Genomic DNA, 23587 nt, shown 5'->3' on the forward strand with positions numbered 1-23587 from the left:
TCATTGATCAGTTCAGTATTAGGAAAAAATAAGGATGCAATTAGGATTTGGAAAAATTGGATTAAATACCCATTTCCTCACAGAAATATATTAAGGCTCCTCCTGTTTCACATTAAGCTCCAAACGGGAAGGCAGGCTGGACAGCAGCCCTGTAATTGGTGCAAATGGCACAGGACATGCTTGGAAGCACCTAAAGAGCCCAACTTCAGCTAATCTGATTCATAGCTGCAGGAGGCCACATCTTCTCATGGTTTTACAGCAGGTGGAATTGCCTTTGTCCTTGCTTCTCCTTCCCTGTTCAGCCCAGACCTGTTTCTGGATTAAATCTTAGCAGCTTCTCACTCTGTTGTCCTCTGTTGCTGCCCCTCCTGCCCCGTGGCATTCGGGTTCTTCTCCCTCCCCTCTCTCTGTCATGCCTCAAAACTGTTCCATTCTCTGAGATCTCGGTGTGTGAAAAGAACCAAAGGGCCATCTTGATGGGAGGTGGGGAATGCTGAGAGAGCCTTTGTCTCTGGCACAAGGGCCCGCTGGACCTGGTTGTGTATGGATGTTCGTTCTGGAGCCTTAATTGTGAGATGCCATCACCTCTCTGGTCAGTGAATTGTGAATTGGTTCTTCATCCCTGAACGAGCTTGGAAGTGCATGTGGCTGGGATAGACAGAAATGAGCAGGGGAGTTGTTAGGGTTAGGTTGGCTGGGTCTGCTGGTACCGCTGACAGCCTAATGATTGCTTCCAAGCAGGGAGATGAAAGGGAACAAACCCACCCACTTGTTTTGCCAGGGTCCGGCACTGCATCCTCTGTTACTCTTCCCGTATGGTTTGCTTTGAATTACTGATGAATTGGCATCACAATGTCTCTGACGAAATTCATTTAATTAGTCCCCTCATAAATGGCCTTCCCACAAGGCAAAGCTGTTGTCCCAGACAACACCCTTAGAAAAACAATTTTTTTCTTGAAAAAATGGATTACATATGTACTTACTCTTCCCCGTATGCCCCCTGACAAACGATGATGTTCATACGGTCTTTGAAAAGCTTTCTTAAGATAAAACCATCAGTATACGAAAACAGTTTCTTAACAGAAGCAGCATTTGTCGGAAAGCCTTCATTGGTAGAGCAGGAGTAATTAGGTGCAACCTAATCTAATGACTCAAAGCAACAAACAAGCGTCGGCATAGCTGTGTAGAACGCACGGATCTCCTGGGAAAGGAGCGCTGGGACGGAGCAGCCCCGCGCCATGGGCTTCCCCTTCATCTCTCAAGTCTGTGAGCGCCGTGGGGCAGCGGCCCTCAGCCTGCCCTGGCTCTGTGTACGGTTTCTGGAGGTAGTGGTTGACCACAGCTCTCGGTATAACTGGAACCAATTCCTGTTTTCTCGGCGCTCCCCTGATCCTTTATATGCTGCTACGTGTGAGTGGGGGTAACGCAGAGTGCAAATGAGGGACGGCCCTTGTCATCAGCTGTACAGAAACAGGAGCTGCACAGCACACGTGTTCCTGCAGCCAGTGCTGCCCTGCTGCATCCCAGGGTCAGTCTGTCCTGTGGTGATTTTCAGTGCCTCCTGGAGATGTCTGAAGATCAGAAGTTAATTTTCATGCGTTTTTTATAACCGCTTTGTAATTAATTTCTCTGAACCAGTTTGTTTTTCTGCTGCCAAACACTTCAGTGCTTATATGTAAATTTTCAACATCTGAAGCCTTCTTCCTTTAGAAGAGAATACAGGGCAATCATCAGATAAAAGTCATTACATATTCAGAGCTACTCTGCTCCACTGATAATAAAACATTCTTAGGGGAAGGTGACCTTTCTACAATAGACTTATTAATGTCAGGACTTCAGAATTGTCTTTTCTCATTACAAGTCTTACCAAAAACATTAAAAAGACTGAAGTTTATGATCTTAAAGATATGTCAACGCACAACCATTAATGAAATTTTCACAGAATGTTATTTATATAACCTATTTCTTGCATTTTATCTGGCAAGTATTCCAAGTCAGTCTTTGTTTAAAGGGAGCTCCACATTCATGACTGCTCTATTCCTGACATCAGCCTGGCACCCCCTGATAAGGCTCCTGTCTGTACCCTGGAGGTGTCCCACACCTGCTGGGCTGAGCTCCAGAAAGGGCTGTGCTCCCATGAGCACCAGGGCAGATTTTAGATGAGGATATGCAGAATTCAGCCAAGAGATAACCTGCAAACACCACTGTGTCATTTAAAACTCTGTAAACAAAAGCTACTGGTGCCAGTTGTAAGCATGGGAGATGGGTAATTTCTGCTTATTCACCACCAATTAACAACAGCCTTTGTTCATGGACTCAGGTGGAGAGAGGGGGATGCATTCATCCAACAAAGGCAGCTATAGCAGAAATGCTACGTCAGTGCTTTGACCAGAGATGAAGCACCTGGAGGAAGGCAGTGCCAGCCCAGAGGAGCTCAACTGCAATGTACCTGAATGACCAGGAGGGCTGGAGCCAGGATCCACCTCTTCCCGGACCTCCTCAAAGGGCTGGCAGTGGAGGTGAGAGTCTCTTGCTGGAGATCCCTGCCTACCCGAGGCCTGAAGGTAAGCAGGTTCTTTCATTTGTTTCTGTGCCCACAGCTGTTTGTTTGAACAAGTCCTCACTTGGACCTCACTTGGACTGCAGCCTTGGACCTTGCTACTCTGCTGTCATTGCTGTGCTTCCCATGGTGTTACAGCAGCTCAGCACCTTCTTCCCTCTGCTACTGCTGAGCCCACAGCCAGGTTGGAGTAGGTTTATTAACAGCAAAATCCGATTTCCGTTGTTCTCTGTGTGCTGGGAGCTCGTATCTGCAGAATTAGTCTCAATGCAGCCAGGAGAGCTCCCAGAGAAAGATGAGCGCTGTAGTGACAGTGAAAAGCTGTTGCCAAAAGACAGTTTTGAACATTTTAACTGAAATGTGTGACAGGATTTAGCAAAGGAAGAAAAAGAGAAAATCAGGACTTAATTTCCTACGGGCTTTTAGCATTCAGAAAGTTGGAAGGTGAGCCTGTTCATCCTGTGGGTTGTGGCAATACATGCAAGTGACAACTTGATTGATCTCTGGCATCAGGAGGCATGTGTGCCAGGAGGACATCAGCTCATTTGAATTAGTGGTGTTTCTGTGCCATCCTGAGCCCATGCGCCGAGCCGAGGGTAGCTCTGTTGTTCTGCTGTTCTTCCTGCTGTTCTGCTCTCCACCTGCCCCAGCTCACCCAGCAGCTCTGCTGACTGCCGTCACTGTGGGAACTCAGCCCCTACACATTGGTTACTTTCCAGAATCAGTATTTTTAAAGAGTGAAATCATTCATCCTACTGGAATCGTGATTCAGACAATGATAGCATCAATATTAATGTAATAATCAAACTTTAATTTCAGTTGCTAAGTAACCTACCATTCCCACTTGAACCAAAACAACTGAAAATGGAGAAAACCTCATGTGAGAAGGGTGTTACGGTGGGGGGAGCCTCAGCCTGATGCAGCTCTGCAGAGCAGCTGCCTGTGGCTCTGCTTGCAGCTGGGGGTGCTTTGGGCCGTCCTGCACTGCCCGAATTCGGTTAGCACAGACAGTCAATCAAAAACTGTGAGGAATCTGTTTGGTTGTTGTTTTTTTTCCCCCATGTTTCTGAAGACTGACTGTTTTTATTCCAAAACAGTTTTGTCAGAGAAATTCCAGAGCCTCTTCCCCTGTTTGAAGGTGATCTGGTGGAGCTCAGCACGGCCAGCGCTGTGCAGACCTGGCATTAACAGACAGGAAAAGGGCTTTTTTTCAGCAGCTTCTAAACAACAGACTAAGAACTTTTAAAAGAGGGAAGGCTGTGCAAATGCTTCCTTTGTGCTGTTGTTTTTTTGTTTGTTTTTTCCCTTTACGCGTTATCTTGAGAAGTCCAAAGAAGTCTGTTTATCTAGGAAATAAGATTTGGTTTTAGCTGCGGATGCAGGCAGGGGCTGGGAAGGGGTACGGCAGCCAGCTGGTGCAGGAGGGAGGGAGAAAAGAGGTCATTCATTATAATTTGTCCTCACGGTTGCCAGCAAAGCAGAGGAAGGAACATGTCCTCTGGGATTCCCCAGCTGGCAGGAACATCTTTGCAGGCTGACTTCCAAACACACCAGCAAGTGGAAACAAAAATATCTATTCACCGGAGAACTGCAACTTCATGGATGTTGCTTTAATCTGAAGAGCTGCATAATAATGAGAAGTAGAAGAAAAATAAGATCACAATCTCCTAGAAGCAAGGAGCACGTAGGAGCATATCCAAAGTACTTTTATTTTCAGGGTTCACCAGCTTTCATGCCTTTTCTGCTTCTATTTTATTCTACTTTCCTCCTCCAAAAAGCCAGTTCTGCTTCGTCCCGTGTGATCCCAGTGCTGAGCAGACCTCGCTGTGTCTGTGGTGGCCAACAGGATGTTTCTCCGTTTACAGACAGCAGCTACCTCATTTTTCCACTGATTGTAATTTCCTCCATCTCTATAATCAGCTCACCTAATGCAAAAACATATCGATCTGCTTGCTTCTCTCTCCACGATGACCATCAGCTGCTGAGCACTGGCTGTGCAGCCCCCACTGTCCCACTGCTGTGTTCACCATAGGTCGGGTGAGACTTCTCTGACCCAGAGAGGTCCCCCGTGCTCACTATTGAACAGCTGCGTGCAGACATCACCCTGACGGCCTTTATTTGCACATGGGGCGGAACGGGCAGTTCTCTGTCACTGCTCCGGGTCTTCTGATGCTCCTGTAGCATTACTTCTAAATGACTGTAGTCGGTCATACTTTGAAAAACGCTGGCCAGCCTGGGTGCAGAGGCTCTCCGCAGTTTCCGCTCGGATTTGTTGCCGCTAAAACACATGGGACGGTGCCCGGCTCCTTTCTCTGCCCCGCTGTCGTGTCGTCGCTCAGCTTGACGGGTGGCTGCCAGAGTGCGGAGCGAAGCGCCGTGCCCAGGGCTGCAGGGGCAGCGCTGGGCTGGATTCGGCTCCGTGCAGAAGGAGGGAGCGGCTGAGCGCCGGGAGCTGCGGGTGCCCCGCGCCGCCGCCGCCTCGTGCCGGCCGCTCTGCCGTCAGCGCCCCGCGGTGCCTCGCGGCGATGGCGGGGCGATGGCGGAGCGGTGGGCGCTGCTCGGGCTGCTCCGTCTCCGGGCTGCGCTGCGGGAAACGCGCCCGTCCGGGGCTGCGTGCGTCGCTGCTGCAGCCCGCGGCTGCTGAATGTGCTGGGACTGAAGTTAAGGCCTATAGGGAATGACTTTGATCGCGGTCTCCTTTATTTAGCCTTAATCCCGGCTTTGTACCGTAGGGGAAACAATAAGATTTTCCCACTGCAGATATATTTTGCTTCCCGCCCCCCCAACCCGCAGCCCGGCTGCTGGGGCAGCGCTGTCTGCGGGCACAAGTTGCGTTTTGCTGCTGTTCTGCTGGGGGAAGCTTTGGCTTCCTGGGTGATTTGAGCAGCTATCGTCTACACGAGAACAAAGTCAGAATAACCATCCCTGCCAGGCGCTGTTACAAAAGAGAACATTGCGTTCCTTGCAGTTCCTGGCAGTTTATCATGTTCGTTTCTTGTATCTGTGTGTGTCAATGTCCTGATCAATTTTATTGCAGCTGCCTGTGGGTGGAATATTGCTATGGGTAGTTCTGATTGGGATTTAGGCTAGAAATAAATAGTGACCGTAAGTGCAAACTTCAAAACACTGGGGAACAAATAGAAGCCATAGAGCCACGTGGTCGTTATTTACGTTACAGTATTCACTTGTGCTCTGTGTCAATGTAACCTGGTGCTTCGTGGGCCACAGCTGCTTCTCCGTGCGCTCCTGATGCCAAGAGTTTTGCACAGCTGTGACCCCACGGCGACTTCTGGCCAAGACCACCTTCCTTCTGCTCAGCAGCACAGCATCTGTGAGCATGAGACAAATCCTGAAAGTAGCTTTTGAGGCATAACGGTGTTTGAAGTGTGCAGGAGGTGGGCACTGGGGGTGAGTCCCAGCACTGCTTGGCACAGCACAGCCCTGTGCTGTGCTCAGACCCACAGCCGTTGTGCAGCAGAGCACCCAGAGCAGCGGTAACGGCGCCCAGCAGTGGGCTCTGCTCAGCTCCACAGCCTGATTGCATCATCTTGGGCAGCACTGTCACCTTCAGCCTGCTGCAATTTGTAAGACCTGTGTGGGGAATGCAAATGAGAGAAAAGCGAATTTTGTCCTCCAAAAGATGTAGCAAACAATTTTCATTTTCCTCACAACTGTGAGGAATGCAGAGCCGCAGTGTGTGCCGCTGGATGTTTTCAGCCTGCAGGCTTTGCTCCAGCTGCTTTTCTGCGGCTGTTTCTTGAACTGCTCATTCATTTCTGCTGCTTCTCACGGTGATGTCTCCATCCATGTAATTGCTACATCAAAGCAAGGCCAAAGTGGTGACTGGTGTAAGGGACTTGCACTGGAGGCAGCCGATGCTGCCTATCACAAAACGGAGGAGGAAATTGTTATGGCGGTGTTGTCTAAGAGACATGAGTGCATATTGCAGTAGCAGCGTTGTAGGTATTTGTGCTTGTATTAAAAACAGCGCAACCCAATTAAAAGAACAAATCGTTTCAATACTGAATTCCTGGAATAACACTACTGCAAAATGAGCCAGGGCAGAAGGGAGGAGCCCTCCTTCAGGGGGGAGCACGAAGTCTGTAGGCATCAAAGGTTAAATTTAGAGCTGCAAATTGCCACAGAAGTTAAACAAATATCCCTTGCTCACATCTGTTGCTAATGCCTGGCTTTTAGTGGGATCTTTCGACAGCAGCTCAGAGGACTCTTGAAGTCCCTCCGTATGGCAGCCTGCAGGACAGAGAAGCACAGTGCAAGTGAGCCCACATCCACGAGCTCAGTGCTGTGTCAGCCCAGAGCTGCTCCCAGGAGCGTGCGCCACCACTGTGCCTGGCACTCCTTGGTCCCCAGAATATTGAGCTGCATTATTTCCTGGTAAATGGATACCTTCCCCAGAGACAATCATTCTAACCCAGTTCCAGCAGCTTTCCAATTACCTTTCATCACACTAGTTTTCTCTCCTAAAATTTTCTCTCTGAACATAGAGGCCGTTTGGTGGATGTGGGAAGAATCCTTTTTCTTTTTGTGCTCACTGGGGGGCTTTCCTGGTCCAACTCCACTAAGAACACTGCAGAGAATTGGTAAAAAGTAAACGGCCTTTGCTCGGACAGCAAGGAGTGGTGCTCCCATCCTGAGCCTTGGAAACTCACTGATAAATGGCACTGCATATAAACTTCACATAAATGACAAGCGTCACCTTACTGAAACAAAATTATATAAGAAGATCATTCAAAGCAGGTATAATTTTTAAAAGGTGTCAATTTTCTCTTACATCTGCTTTCTAAGGCATTTTTTAGAGAGTGAAGGATGCTTTTCCTCTGGCCCTTACACCAGAATGTTTTCTGAAAACCATTATGTGGGTAAAAGGCTGCAAAGCTTTGTGATTTCAGGGTCTGAAATACCTTCATTCGGTAAAGCAGCCTCGTTGCATAAAGACGATGGTGCTGTATGGGAACTGCTGAGTCACGGCCTGAACCGATGGAGCACCTGGAGAAAGGACCCTCAGCCCTGGGAGCACAGGTGGAGGCAAATTCGGCTGTATGGCCCGAGGGGGGTGGAGCCTGGCTCCTCTTAGAGCTCAATTAAGAGCTGACTGCCACCGAGGACGGTTCTTGTCCTGGAGATCCCTCTTTTGTGGAGCTTTTCTGCAAGCCTCGATCTTGGATGGGTGAGTGTTGATCTTTTCGTAGCACCTTCTCGTTGCTTTGCTCCTGTTGCTGTTATTTAATAGCACGAATCCCGCGCGAGTCTCGGGCACAGGACGGGAGTTACGTTGTTAATTACCGCGCTCCGTTCCTCCCAGCAGCTGCGGGGCGGGTGAGGCGGCCGGCACGCGGCGGGGGAGCCGCTGGGAGACCGGGGCGCCGTCCCACTTCTCTTGCCTCGGAGGTTTTTGTCCTGAAGCGGACCTGACCGCTCCAGGAGGGGCTGCGCTGTGAGTTGTCGTTGGCTGGGCTCGAAGCGCTCCACGTGCTCCTCGGTGGCGGCTCTTTGCGGTGAGGGCCGGAGCGCTGACGGTGCCTCGAGGCAGCGATGACCGGTTCTTCTTTAACCGCTCTTAGATGCGTAGCGGAGGCTCTTGAGGCGCCGGGCGGCTCTGGCAGGTAAGCTGTGGGACTCGCTCGTCTTTTGGCTGTGTCGGACTGTAGCTGCTGAAGATGCTGGGATGATAGAGGCGGCCAGGTCGTTAAATGAGGACGCTGCTGCTTGCTGAAGGGCTCTGAAGTCGCAGGAGGGGTATTAGCACGCGTTGTGTGTTCCTTTGTAGGAGTTAGAGAAGAAAGCAAAGAAAGAGTAGGAGGGGTCGTATCTCTGGAGAGCGGTGGTAGAGCCCAGGAGGTGGGCGAGCAGCCCGTCTGCGCTGCTGCGTGTCGTCCCGGTGCTCAGAGAGGAGGATGAACCCACGTTATCGCTGCAGCGCGTGCTGTGCCCCGGGCTGCTGGCAGAGGCGAGGCGCCGCGTCCTCTGCTGGCCGTGGGAGTGATGAAGTTGCTGTGTCAGTTTGCTCCTTCCTGTGCTGTGGGTTGGTGTTCCACACGTTTGTGGTGTGGGGGCCTTCCATCTCCATGTGAACTATTCAGAAAGCCTTGCTTAGCTCAGAGCAGGTATGCCAGCTCCCAGTGAAAATGTGATCCCGTCTTTTCCTCTTTCCCAGTAACTGTGCATTTTTTGTTTAAAAATGAAGTGCACAACATTCACCATCCCTCTTTAACTGGGCTGGAGTTAATCAAGCTGACTTTATTAAGAAGATCTTTGCAACCGAATGAGCTGATTACCAGCAGGAAGAAACTTAGTTCATTATCTGATTCTAAAAGCTTGAATAATTTCAGCCATTGACTTTATTGTCAGGTGAAAACTATTTCAATTATTATTTCTAATAACTTTAGAGGACATCTTTAAAGTTCTTTACTATGACTCCTACTTCAAATGCTACTGCAGAGATGAAAGGAATAAGCTTAACCCAATGAATAACTGATAAACCAGAAATATCACTGCCTTGCCTCGGAACATCACAGATCAGAGCTTGTCCCTTGAATATAATCATTGTGTGTGCTATCTCTGGCCTTTATTGGAAGCGAAGCTCTTTTATGATATTCTGTCATTTATGACAGTTCCTCCAGAGAGTTCATTAGGATGAACATTAATGTGGCTGAGTCTGGGAAACTGCTTTTCCTGACATAATGCCAACATATATTACAATACCGTGCCAATGCAGCAGGGAAGCTTTATGGTTGTTTAATGCCTGTGTGTGTGTGTTGCAAATTGCATCACTTTTTAACTCTCTGTAAAGCAGTATCTTTTTTTTCTGAATTGTCACTGCTATAAATATATGTAATAGGGCCTGAACAGCTGTTTTGTTCAGCAGTTATCTATGATGATTATGTATTCTTGGGTTGGTTTTCAACACTGGAGAGCTGCAATTAATCTATACTGTGCTTCAAACCATCAGAACAGGCAGTTGGATTTCCTCCTCTTGTTATTAGTATTTCTTAGGGTTCTGTATGCATAAAAATCTGTATTAGAAACCTTCTGCATTATGTAGAATTAGTAACTTCAAGTCCCCAGGCAGGTCAGTTGCTGAGAGCAGGGCAGTGTGCAAGGCAGTAGTGTTGGTCTACATAGCGTGGGGTACGTGTAATAAATAAACATCTACTGTTGCTGTCAGAGGATTTCATATATCTTATGAAGTAAAGCATAGTTGAACATGTTTGCTGCCTCAGGAAATGGATCTCCCCTGCTCTCTCTGTCAGTTCTCTGGGCAGTTTCTCCAAAGAGCTGCAGAACCCATATGGGCATCAGTCTCTGCAGCTGCCATGCCAAATGGGACAAGGTTTCTCCCACCATCCCTTGTCCTTAGCAGTGAGAAGGGCTGCAGCTTTGGCTGGGTTCCTTCTGCTGTGAAGTGGCACAGAGATCTGGGCGGCTGGAGTGGCTGCCTTTGTAAACCAGGGCCATGCTTCCCTCCCTGGCTCGCTATGCAGGGAGGCACTGGAGGAGGATGGCTGTCCCTGCAGGCTGTGACCCGCTCAGCACCGCTGCCTCCAGTTTTGGGGAGCTGGTGCACATGGCCTCCTATGGGGCTGTGAGCTCAGCCTGGCGTGCAGCATCTGCTGCTGTGTGCTTCCTTTGGCAGAGGGATGCTGCAGCTGGAGCCGTGTGCTTCTCCCCGTCGCCCTGCTCTGACCTTCCTTGGTCAGTTCCTAGGTACAAGAGCCGTGCAATTACATTTTTAATTGTTTTCAGTTTCATCTTGGCCCCCCTGTGCCCATCGTGCAGCACTGCTGTGGGAGGCAGCTAGGCTGCGACTGCCAATAACTGGGGAGTTTGGTGCACTCTCACAGTTCTGTAAAAATGGTTATTTCCCTGAATGGCCTGGGTGAGCATCGCGAGCAGCTGATGGCGCACTGACGTGGCAGCACCAGTTGATGGAGATTTCAGGACATGATGGGAAGTTCAGTCCACTTCTAAAAACGTTGAAACAGAGTTGGCTTTGTGGAGGCTTGGCAGGCATGAGGTTTTGTTCTCAACTGGAACACAACAAAAGAGGAATCGGGCTTACAGGGCTATTAACATTTCTAAATGGCTTGGCTTTGCACACAAGTCATTCTGCTCAATAAAATCAGAGCTTCCTTCAGTTGTATTTTACGTGAATATTAATATACTGACAGAACAGACTTCTGTTCAGTGCCATGCCGTGTTCTCCAATGATGTGAATGATAAATAACAGCAGAATAAATTTCAAAACAAGGGACTGTTTCAAAGCCAGCCCCATCCCCCAGTCCCATGCTTCAATAAAGCCAAAGCAGTACAAGTAGACAGATTGAAGGCTTTCTATTTCCAGTCTTCTCAAAATACAGTTATTAGTTTCAGTACTGGCAATGGAGTTTTGTTTCCAGCAAGACGGTGCTTTGCAACACTAGAAACATTGGTTTTGTGATTCTGATCAGCTGCACCTGGGGTCTCTTTGCTGGCAGCAATGGGCTCACAGCCCAGCCAGGTGGGAGCAGTGCCCACGCGGTGCTGTGCTGGGGGCAGCACTGGGGCTGACCCTCAGCCTGGGGGCTGCAACCTTCAGTGCCAGTGTGCTGCCAGGCCCATGGTGCTGGAAGGAGGGAGAGAAGAGAATCACAGAACTTCATCAGTTAAATGGTGAAAGCCTCTGTTTATCTGACTGCATTCAATCTGCTAAGAGCCTCCCCTTCTTCCCCTGAGTGCTCTGGCAAGTGAACTCCTGCAAATAAAGCAGGGGATCTGCTGAATGCACAGCTGTGCATGATATGGTGGTGCTGGAGCCTCCTGCATGGCTCACCATGAGTGTGCAGCCCAATCAGCGCTAACGCCCCATTGTGGGTGGGGAGTTCTGTGTGCTGCTGCTTTTTGGGGCGGTTTGAGCATCGGACTCTGCCAGGAATTAAGGCTGATTATCAGGAAACTTGCTAGCAGGTACAGTGCCCAGCAGAGATCCATTCGTGTGTGTATGGTTAAAGTGAAGGTGAGCTGGTGAGCGGGCTGTGGGAGGTCGGCGTGGATGAATAACAGCAGTCAGCGTTCCTTGGGTTCACACACTGCACCCATAAGTCACAAAAACAATTTGGTGCTGGAGAACAAAGCCTGGGGAAGAAAACCCAGAGCCCTGAATTCTGAGCGAAAGCATTTTGTGTCTCCGGACTGGATGTTGTGGAGGAGAAATGCACAGCTGAGATGTGCCTTTCCTGGGGGGAGGGGAGGGAGAGCACATGGAAAATGGTTACAGCCTGCAATAGTATTTACTTCATTAATAGAATGTTGTGCAACATCACCCGAGTTAAAATCAAGGTTGTAATTAGTAGGTGGTTCATCCTGCTCCAACAATGCATAATAATTCTTCTTTTTCACCCCACAAATAGTAATTAAAGAGAAATACTATGTAGCTGCGGCTGTTTTTCGTTACATGGTTGCCACAGTGAGTAAACCAAATCTTTTATTGATGAGAGCAGCCACAAGTTTCAAAACTGAGTTAAGAGCACAAAAAGCCCTCGGAGGCTCCCAGAGACGCACAGGAAATTTGAAATTATGACAGCATACGGTGGCACATACTGATCAGTGGCAGCTCCCCAGATGCCTGGTGGGCTTTCAGCTTCTCCGAGTGCTTTCACCCCCGATTATTTCTTCTTCTTCACCCTTAAGTAAATCTTTGGTGACAGGAATCAACGCAGCACTGCACAAATACTGCCGCACACCTTCCCTTATTTTCATAGCCTGAAACAGCAGATGAGTGAGGCGGCTGGGCTGAGAATAGTTGGTGGCTGTCGGGCGCGAGAGGGACCGACGAGAGCAGCTTTGCCTGCGGAGGGCGGTGAGAGGTGGTGCGGGAAGCGAGGAAGGGGCTGAGGATGCTGCTGCCCCCTGCGGACCGGTCCGGCGCTGTGCAGCAGCGAATCGCAGCGCGGTGTCCGAGGGCCCGGCGATCCGCGCCGCCCCCTGCCGCCCCGTGTTCCTGCGAGTTCCCCCGCTGCTCTCCCGTGTCGCAGTCGCTCGGCTCCCCGCGTGGCGGTCGAGCTGCGCGGAGGCTCCGCGGGGCCGCGCGCACCGGGAGCGCGGCGTTCGCCGGCTCTGCAGCGATGTCAATACGGTGCGGAGTGGGGAGGCTCTGCGTGTGGAGCGCCAGTGCTGCTGTATGACTCATTTGTGCAGCACGGGGTTACGCATCAGTGCGACTTTTCGTGCAGGAGGTGAGACCCGGGTCGTGCCAGCGGCAGAGCCTGGCGAGGACCGCTCGCAAACGGTGCCTGAGATGTGACCGCAGAGCTCGGCCCAGCAGAGCCGCTCCGCCTGCAGGGACGGCCGGGCAGTGCTGCTGCGGCGGCACGTCCCGGGACTGGTCGGCTGTGCCGATGCTCCGTAGCAGCAGGAGAGGCAGAAGGTCCTGCTCCACCCCTGGGTCACCAATTAACCACGTCGCTGTGCTTCTGCGGAGCCATTGCTGTGCTGCTGATTGTAGCAGTGTTTACACCTGGTGTTACGGCTGAGACCCGGAGTCAGGCTGTGTTTGTGTGCGTCTGGCTGAGATATTTATGCTGTTTGCCAAGCTCTCCGAGTGGAAGGACATATGCTGTCACTTGTTGGCCATTATTTATTGCCGTTCTCTTTTTATAGGTGCATGAATATTTATTGACATTGATTAATATTTATTTCTCATAAATAATACATCACTGAGAATAATGCAAAAGTACAACAAATGTGTGCAACAAACGTGGCAGTGGTGACTGCATGGACTAATGGGGGGACCTGGGGCTGGGAAGTGCTGCTACCAGCCACTGCCCTGTTGCAGTGATTGCTGTTGGCTGACTTCTGCTCAGTAGGACCCAAAAAGCCCTGTCACGTCTCATGGGCTCATTGTACTGACTGTAGTGCAGGTAAACAATGCAAAACCTGAACCCTGAGAGAACCCACAATCCTGGGATCATTTAGCTCAGATGAGAGGGAAGAAGGAAACCAACATCAGAGGCGAGCACAGCTCCTCTGTGGGCAAAACTAGGTCATTGTGAGGCAGCAAAGAGCTGAAACAAAAGAAAGAAAAAAGAGAGAAGAAAAAAGGGACGGATTGCATCACTGCATTGCAGGCAGGATGGGGCAGGACAGCCCTGTTGGGCAGTGCTGCTGTGGGGTCTGCGCTGCAGTCCCATGGGCGGTGAGGCTGTAGGGTGGGCGCAGTGCCCTCAGTGCTCCCTGCCAGGTGTGGAAGGCTCTGTGAGGGTCACTTGAGGAGGGACAGCATAGGACAAACGAGTAAAGGGAGTTTGGATGCGTTTTCCCAGTCGTTACTTAGGATCAGCAGTCTGCAGAGCCAAGCTGAAAATCAGTCAATGTTGATTTTGTTTTTCAGCGTCTACAGCTTCATTTTTCCTTGTTAGCTTAAGTATTTTTCTGCAAGAAAGATACACTGGCAGAATTGCTGGTCTTCCTGGGTTATTTCTTGCTTTGCAAATTTATACTGTTCCATCATATCTGAGTGGAAATTTCATTAGGGAAATAGTGAGGGTTTTTCTTTTAATTAACAGAGGTATAATGCTTATTTGGTCAGACTGCAGCTGCCAATTCCCCGGTGTCGTTGTGGCATTTGTTTAATTAAGAGCAAAATTACCTGCACAGCCAGAGATGGGTGCCTTTGGGAGCGGGCGCTGCAGGAGGGCTCAGCCCAGGAGCCGTTCCTGGGGCCTCCTCCTCTCCTGAGGGTTCCAAAAGCCTAGAGAGGCACGAACCCATTCAGAGTCTCATAACAAGAGGTGAGAAATGTGGAGAAAATGTGCTGTTATGAAGGACTCAGACCTTCGTGTACTTTTGGCCTGTGCCGTACCATTGGCTGTTCTTGTTAATGTGTTTCTCTGCTAATGGCTCTGAGCAAAATACGTTCCCAGAGTAGTTTACAACAAGAATTAGTGTCATCTCTGCCCCACTGCTCTTCTCCCATCGATGATTAAAAGGGAGAAATGCAGAAATCCATTTCTGGGAGGGCTTTTTTCCCTCGACCACTGATCATTCTCTTCCCTTATAAAGAATAGAGCAATTAAAGATCACAGAAATTGCCAGTTTCTGGGAAGTCCACTTTATTTGCTTGTAATTTCAGAAGGTGATTTGTGTTTGCAAAAGGAAAAGCGTTCAGAATTTGAAATGTCACCTGGAGCCCCTGCAGGAATTTGCTCACCAGTCAGCTCTGAAGCACAGAGCTCCTTTACTCCTGGAGATCATCTGATTCTAGCTCTTCTCAGCATGGCTGCTGTGGGGTGTGCGGGGTTAACGCCAGCAGTGTCTGAGCTCGCACCTCGCCTGCTGCACTGAAGGTGTCCTGTGAGGAACCTGGTGCACACAGCGTGGCAGTGTGTGCAGGGAGGGGTGCGTTGAGCCCTGCGGTGCTGGGCCCAGTCCATCTGTGGGATGATGCCAATGCTGGCGCACATCTTGCAGAGGAACCCAAACAGAACCAACACATCGGGGCTCTTGTTCAGCCCTTCTCACAGTGACAAACAGCACGGAGTGGCAGCACAGCAAATGTCCGCAAGGACTCTGGTAACAGATGTGCTGAGGCTGGGAGAAAACTTATTTTAGATAAGGCAAATAATCTTTTCAATTATCTTTTGCTGAAAATATTCTATTTTTGTAGGCATTCAAGAACATCATGGTGCAAAACGCTGGCCTAATTACCATTCATCCCTTCTATTATGATTGCAGAAATATTTCTCGGGGTTGTCACACAGGCACCCGCGCCGCTGCTGGGGCTGAGCTCCTTCAGACAGCTGTGCCGTGCAGTTTGCTCTGCACACTGCAGGTGGGGACGGACCCGCAGCGCGAGCCGTGTCTGTGCCGCACACCAGGCTGCGGCTCTGCTCTGCCTGCCAGCTGTGTGCTCACATCCTGCCCAGCGCCTGCTGCCCAAACCGTGCTGAGCACAACGCACGCACGCTCGCCGCGTCACAGGGTGCCCAGCGGTCTCACTGCAGCTTGTCTTGCTTGCACCTCCTGCTGCAGTCGTGCATACAGCTTCTGAAAGGTTATGTGTGCAACATTGTGCGATCTTGATGAGAGGCTGATTTGATAAGAATTCCATTTAAAGTTCTATTTGTGCTGTTGAGCCATGATGTTCCTGATGCCGCAAATGTCTTGTGGTCCTGTGGGTGCCGTTTGGAGTGATACTGCATGGGCTGTGGGCTGGAGGTGGGGATGTTGGTGGATGTGCGGCCAGCTGTGCCGTGCCCTGTCCCGATGGGGGCTGATGGTGGCCGGAGCCCACTGCTGGGCTGCTGCACCCTGCGTGTTGCAGGGCCTGTGCTGAATTCTTGGAGCTTTTTCCTTGGAAAAACTCGAACGTGCTCTGAAAGTAATGGCATTCTCTGCAAAACTGAACTACAAAATAAAAGGCGGCCTTATCTGACTTAATTTCCTTTTGCTTTGATAGGTTTTGCAATAAATTACTTATTTAGTGGATAGCATGAAACATCAGACGGTGATATTTCAGACATTCAAATGCCTTGATCATTTAATACTATTTTCCCTTTTTTATTATGCTATAGGCAGAATTTTAATTATAATATTTATGCAAATTCTGTTTGTATAATCATGTTTGAAAGATGGTGTGGATCAAATTTTCCAGCCAATTTGTCTAAATATGAGCTTTAAACTTTCCTTTTATCACTGCCTCGAGTGCTCTCTCCCTCACTTTGTCCTCCCAGGCATTTCTGCAGGCACTTTGTGGTGCTGGCTGTGGCCTCCAGTGAGAACGGTGTGCTTTGGCCGGGTGCTCAGCGCCTTTCCCTGCTCCTCCACCTGCTGACAGCACCACGTGTGAATCCTCTGCGCCGCGTCGGTGTTCATTAGCAAATAACTCCAGGGTTGTCTAAATGAGAAAGGCAATTAGGCGGATCTGTGGAAGACAAAGCACGTATTGATGAATGTAATGACGACATGTGCGGAATAATTTTGGACTCAAAGTAAAAATCAAAAGAAAAAAGAAAGCAGGTGTCTTCCAATTAGGGCATAAATCAACAATTACGAGCTCTCTGACTGCTGTTGAAATGCGCTATGTGCGTAGCGCTCCGAAGGAAGGAAGCCACCAATATTTTATATAATTAAAGGAAATTATGTATCCAATACCTTTTAATATGATTAACAGCTATAGGGAGAAGCTGTCTAAGTGCAGCAGTTAAGGGGAATATTAGAGTGCCATTGACACAGAGTTAAACAAGCAGGGCTGTGTGCCCAGCTGTGGCCTGGGAGCATCTGCCTGGGGGTGAGAGCAAACCCTGCATTTGGGTAACGGGTGGGAGGTGTGAGGCACTGCGGTGGTGTCCGTCTGTTTGGTGTTCCCTGGGGTCAGCACTGAGCTCAAGTGGACCCTCAGCACAGCACAAAGATGCCAGGCTGCACAAGCGGGATGTTATTCTGTGATAAAAAAATAGATACGCTCCTAAATGCCAAAGAGAAAAATTAACATGGGGCTGAGCTTTTTACGAGTTTACAGATCAGTCATCTGCACTCATTTGGAAGCAGTGGAACAGAATGGGCTGTGCAGGGCAGCACTGGTGAGCTGCAACCTGGGGCCTCAGGAGCAGGAGAGGTGCATGGCTGGCAGCAGGACTGCTGCAGCACCTGGTGGGAGCGGGGCAGCAGCTGCTCCAGGCTCTGCTGGACACAGCTGGTCCCCCTGCTCGGCCCTGGTGCCCTGCACAGCTGCAGGGAAGTGCTGCAGTGGTCGGAGGCCCTGCAGGTCACATTTGTATTGGCACCACGGCAGCCTGCTGGGACCAGCCTGGGGACCCCCATAGCACAGCTGTGTTCTGTATGGCTCTGGCTGCAGTGAGTGGCGTCTGGGGATGCTGTTCCAATTCTAAGTGGTGTTGATACAGCAGGAGATCCTGAATGGGATAGGACACAAAAAAAAAAAAAAAAGTCTTCAGGGCACTGTGAAGGGACAATGGCAGGCCTGGCTCCAGCTGCACACAGATGCTGTAGGCATGTGGAAAATGCAGCTCAGGGCTGAGCTGTGCTGGCAGCAGCATAGGCTGTGCATGTAATTATGCCTGTGGGGCACAGAGCAGTACCAGTGCTAACACAGCCCCACGGTGCCATCCTGCACACCACCAGCTGCCAGTCCCCAGCACAGCCCAGCTGAGTTTTCCCTCTGGTCCACTTCCCTCTCTCTGGAGCAGTGTGAGTGCTCACTGCATCTGTAGAATAACATGGGAGGATGAGAAAACATGGGGAGGAACACAGCTGCTGTAATCTTTCAGACATCTCTGGCTCCTCTGATGTGTCTTAAAGCACTGTGTCTGCTAAATGAGGGTTTGGATCCGTCCCACTAAATTACCTTAGCAAACCCCCTGCTAGAACGTAGTCTGAGAAGATGGAAATCAATGCCTGGATGGTGGAACTCGCCTGCTCCTCTTATTTCAGGCAGTTAAATGACTGAGTAATAGATCCATAAATGAACATCTTATTAGCCTAATCCTGAATGGAAGAATACACAGATCAGCCGTTTGTTCTATGGGTATCACTTACACCCGCCATCCATCTTAGTCACAGGAGTGCCGCGTTCAATTTGTCAGTGCCAACATGAGAGCTCCCTGAGAGGGATGAGCAGGAAGGGCAGCCTGAAGCTCTCCTGCTACAGCCAAGCAGAGCTCTGCAGAGCAGTGGTGCACGCAGGGACACAGCCCAGGGCTCGCACTGGTGCCGCTCCTCAGCCCAGGGCTGCCATGCTGGCCTGGCTCCATGCGCTCCTTTCCATGAGCACCTGCCCAGGAAAATGAAAAGCATAGGCAGTCCCTAGCAAGTGGCAGTTTTAATGCAGTGCCTTGGCTCGGCGGTAGCCGGTGGCACTGGGCTCCCTCACACTGTCCTGGTGACGAATGTGGCTGCAGCACCGCAGATCAGCTGAGCTGCACGCCCTGGCGTTGTGTTGAAGATCACTTTGATTTCAGAATGAAGCAGTGGGCAGATTGGTTCTGCTGGGTTGGCATTGGTGCAGGGGATGCTGGGTGCTGTGCTCCCCAGGTGCTGTCCTGCGGGTGCTGCGCTTCCTGCCATGTGGTCTGGGATGGGTGCAGTGGGAAGACCAACATCTGCACAGAGGGGCTGTGCGCTGTGGGGCCTCTGCGTGTTCAGTGTTTCAGAAGCAGCCTGCTGCCTCTGCAGGGCCAGGCACCGCGCTCTGCACACCCCTGTGCTCCCACATCCCTGTGCTCCTGTACCCCTGCGCTTTCCACTGCCCTTCTGTCCCTTCTTGGCATGCAGGTTCTGTCCTGTTTCAGCTCCGCTTACAGCACAGCTCCTTAATGTCACAGCCATGTGATTTAGGCTTTTGATCAGGAGAATATAGTGATCCGGAGCACTTTTAATGAACTGTGTATTTATCTAGGGAGTCATACCGCTTTCATCCTCAACATAGCTAATAACCATAGCTCAAAAGGGGCCACTGGCTCTGCATCTCATTTTCAACTTCTGCCTTTTAAAGGAGATAATGATGGAATGACGGTGGCACTGGAGAACGGCTCTGCTCCCGGTGCTGTCCACAGGATGGGGCTGTGTGCCCTGTGCCCAGAGCCCCGGGCTGCCCACAGTGCTGTGACAGCCAGGAGTGCTCCCAGTGCACGCTGCAGAGGAGCTGCTGGGGCAGAGGGGAAAGGAAGGCTGCTTGAGGAAACAGAGGGAGGCCGGGCTGTGCACGGGGCTGTTCCAGGTGTAACTTCTCCCATAACCAAAAGTAGCTGAACTGCAAAGTAAGTGGTAATTCTGAGGTTTCTGAAGATTGTGCTGCAGAAGCTGTGTGTGTAAACAAATCTTGAATATTCTTCTTTTCTCTTTTTCTGTGGTAATAAGCATTCTGTGTCAATTGGAGAGCAGATACACAATCTGCTGGGACTTAACAGAGGGAAAATCAGAGGCAGGTTGTCAACAGTTCAAAGTAGCAGAGAGCATTCAGCAGGGCATCGTGGTTTGTGTGGCAGAACTAATGTAATTGACAACGTCATGCAGACGGTGTTACTACCAGTTCTGATCCAGTGGTGCTAATTACAGAGCAGTGTTAACATGGAAATGCAGTTTTAGCATGGCTAAAGGATCTGAAACAGTTCCATTAAAGAAGGAGACCACATTACAGGCCAAAGCAGAGCTGTGACCAGGGGGCACTGGGAGGCACTGGCAGCTGTAGCTGTGCTGCTCCTCCCTTTGCCCTGTGAAAGGATGCCCTTATATTTACAAAGCAGAAAAATGATTTTTAAAAGGTGAAAGTATTTCTAACTTTGATAGCGTGGCTAGCTCGGCTCAGCACAGTGTTACAGCTATCTCTCTCCTCTGCGATAACTCAGAGAAACAATAAATGTCTCCTTACGGCAGACTGACATTCAGTATTGAAATTGGTCTCCTAATCTTTATGTGATTGCTTTCTCTGTGATAGAAATATTGCTTCTTGCACAGTATTTATTGTCTGCTTCTTTCCAAAGTATTGACTTTATGTAACGGTTTGATATACATCAGATCCTTTATAGATTTAATAAACTCTTCTGGTCAGTCTTCTGTTGTAAACACATTGAAATTTATGGCCATCTTTGTGCAAAGCCCTTTTTTGCTCGAGTTCTCTCCTTGCAGCCACCGTGCTGGCAGTGCTGTGTCCGTCCCACACGCGCTGCCTGCTGCAGGCACTGCTCCGCACCGCACTGCCGTCCTGCCCTGGGTCAGTGCCCACCGCCGTGTCCCTCTGTGCTGCCGGCTCTGGTGCTGCTGTGCTGTGAAGGTCCGTTCCTGGCGGCGCAGCTCTTGCCCTGTGCTCCCTCAGGGCAGTCCTGCAGTGCTGCACAGCTGAGTTAAGAAGCAATAGCTCTCCGTATGGGAATCAACTTTCCAGAAGTGGCCTTCAAGAAATCCAGCAAAGCTTTTAGAACTCACCCATTAAGTGCAAATGCTCTCTCCCTTATAATGCATTAATCTTCCTCTGGCAGCAGGAAAGCAGCTTTTCATCTCACTGCTGAGTTATTAAAAGAGCATGTGGTGAGAAGCTTTGGAGTGACACAGATCAATACAAATCACGGAATACCACAGACTCCTGTTTTCTTTGTGGAGGGATTACTGTTTATAAATGCACACTTTGTTTTGTGGAGCAGGAGCCAGCAGTTTGCACTGTGCGTGGTGCTGCACTTCGGGTCCACTTCTGGGGCTTCCTCTGGGCAGAATGTCCTGGAGCAGGGCTCTCATAGAACCACAGAGCCATGGAATTGATCTAAAGGGGCCTTTAAAGGCCATCGAGTTCCGCTGCCCCACAGTGCACAGGGACACCCACAGCTCCATCAGTGCTCAGAGCTCCTCCAGCCTCACCTTGACTGTCTGCAGGGCACCACCCCCCTCTCTGGGCGGCCTATGCTCACCACCCTTACTGTAAAGAACTTTCAATCTAAATCCCTCCTGTTTTAGTTTCAAACCATTTCCCCTTGTCCAATGTTCTTGTTCTGGGAGATGGAAAAGGGTGAGTTGAATTTCCATTCACTTCTGATGGCTTCAACAGATGAAAAAACGTGTTTTGTTCAGCTCTGAATGGACTCGATGTTTCTGTTTTTGTTCCTTTTATTATTGCCCTTCACATACTGGCCCTGGTGAGAACATTGGTCTGTAGTTAAAGTCAGAGGGCTGTCTTCTGCCTGCAGGGCTTCTCTGGGCACTGCTTGGTCCATGGATGAGTGATGCCGTGTGCGGATGGAGCTACTCCAAGCAGGGAGGAGTCTCACAGGAGTGATAAAGCAGGATTTGGAAGTGGTGAAGAAACATCTGGGTCAGGTTTTGGGGCAGGATGACAACTGGCAGCATGTCAGTGGTTCCTTCCCCAAGCCTGGTCTTTGGGAGTAAAGCATAGTTCAAGCGAATGGCAGAGAGAACAGCAGCCTTACAGCTCTGTGCCAAGGCTAGATCCTTTTGCCTGCATATATTATTCATTACAGCCTGTGTTCTATTTACGTTTACATTTTAAGTGCTGTGGTTTTTACAGGCATCTCTGTGGGCTCTGCACATTGCATGGTGCTGCTGCCCACTGAGCCTGGGATGCTGCCTGTGCTCTGCCTGGTGCTGCCTGGGCTGGCAAGCTCAGGGCACGGCTGCCACCAGTGCTGGATGTGCTGCGTGGTGCCTTGGGAAGGCGCCTGCCCGCAGTTTGCCTGCTCCGTTGCAGGCGATATTGCACCTGGCTGGAGCCCCCCTCAAATACGTCAGTAATGGCTTCCAGAATAATTGCTGCTCCCAGCTGCCACGTTGGCTCCTGTTGTGGCACCAGCTTTGTCACCAGCAGAGCACTGAGCAGAGCAGCACGTGGAGCTGCCATCTCGCAGCATTATTTCCTCTCCATTGTTTCCCCCTCCTGATCTATCAAGAAATAACCACTTACAGCGACGGGGACGTATTGTGCTCATGGAGATGGCTTAGCTGGGACACAACCACTCATTTTTCCTTGCTGATATTTTATTAATATCCATTATTAACCTTGATTCTCCTTCCCCATAGTGCTTTATCATCCGCACTAATTAATTCTTCTTGCAGGATCTCAGGATGGGGTGGGCAGTGCCTGTGTCTAGGCTCATGCCTGCACTGCTGCCTGGCAGCAGGGTGCTGCTGTGTCCCTTAGGGCTGAGCAAACAGGACATCGAGGTGATGCCCTGAGAAATACTGGGGCCGCTCTACTCCTTCTCCTGATGCACAACTCCTGCATGCAGCCCACAGGCCAATGCCTGGAGAGGGATGGGAGCCCACAGCTGGGAACCCCTAGGCTGCTGCTGAAGCTGGTGCTGCGTGCGGCCTGCGGTGCTTTGCAGACATCTCTGCGCTCTTCATTCTGAACCAGGCTGTGGTTTGTCTTTGTAGATGCCTCCAATACATTAATACAAAAGGTGTAGTAGTAGGAGATGCATTGTAATACAACAGTGTGCTCTCAGTAATTCTCCTTCAGCAAGTGAACACTTCCTTTCTCCTTTGTATTCATTTTTTTGATGCTTAACTTGAGAAGTGTGTGTTATGCAGCATGCTGAATTCTGTGACAAATGGAAGAACTGGGCAGGGGATAAGGATGTTCTCACTATGCTGGGGGAGGTTCTGTGGTGCTGTCCTGCACATGGGGTTCTGCATGTGCTCCAGGGGCAGCTCCATCAGTGAATGTTTCAGGAGAAGCTCTGCCTGTCCAACAGCGATGAGATTCTCAGCTGTTTTGCTTGCAAACAGCGAGGTTTTGCACGTGAACAGAGTGCATTCCTCCACCTGCAGGCACAGGGTGAGTTCCAGCTCGATGCTGGAGGTGGGAATTGCGTTGGTTCTGAATACCATTGTTGGCTTGGTGCCTGTGTGTCTGCACATTTTGCCTCATGGCAGCACTGGGGCAGTGGCCCAGCAGTTCCTGCAGAGCACTCTCAGGGCTGTGCTGATGTTCTGCAGTGCCAGGAAGGGCAGAGTGGTGGGTCCTGTGCTCAGCACTGAGCTATGGCCATCGTGGGTTTTACTGTCACTATTCAGATATTTCTGCTAAATATGCAGCTATGCTAAAGGAGGTGTTTATTGCTATTTGTAATGACAGATTTATCTTACTGATTTTTCCAACACATTTCTCTAGAGGAAATTAGATGACTGCTCGGTTTAAGCTGTGCCAAGGAGAAACTGTTTCCCTAAATACCTAACAGCTCATCCAGAGAGGTGAGGAACAGCTTGGGCAGGCTGCCTGCAGGGAGCTGCAGTTCTTGGTGCTGCTGCACCTCTCTAGGAGGAGCTTGGCAACAGGTGACTGGGAGAGAACTTCAGCTATGTAGAAGTCTTGCTTGAAGAACAAGATGAGGCGCTCCTTAAAACACCTCAGAATAGGCAAGTGGGTTCAAAGTTTGGGTTGTGCCAGCTATAAAACCTGCATTAGTTTACAGCAGGTCTGGATGTTGGAGCAGCTGGCTAGGTAATGGAAAAGTTCTTATCATCTTCTGCTTAAGTTGCAGAGGGAAATAGGGAAATTGTGTCCTG

General features: G+C 50.1%; 1 long non-coding RNA gene across 3 annotated transcripts in view; it reads left to right on the forward strand.

Moving 5' to 3' along the window:
- The window catches only part of LOC125702805 (uncharacterized), a 63226-nt gene that overhangs the window by 15984 nt on the left and 23655 nt on the right, over positions 1–23587 (forward strand). For 2 of the 3 annotated variants that reach the window (XR_007380708.1, XR_007380710.1), the window contains exon 2: positions 2321–2564. This is a non-coding gene — a long non-coding RNA (uncharacterized LOC125702805). Of the gene's footprint in view, positions 1–2320; positions 2565–2600; positions 5006–23587 lie in introns of those variants that run through there. The other variant, XR_007380709.1, reaches the window with a different exon arrangement.

The sequence above is a fragment of the Lagopus muta genome, chromosome 20 (assembly GCF_023343835.1).
Source record: "Lagopus muta isolate bLagMut1 chromosome 20, bLagMut1 primary, whole genome shotgun sequence".
Taxonomy (NCBI): domain Eukaryota; kingdom Metazoa; phylum Chordata; class Aves; order Galliformes; family Phasianidae; genus Lagopus; species Lagopus muta.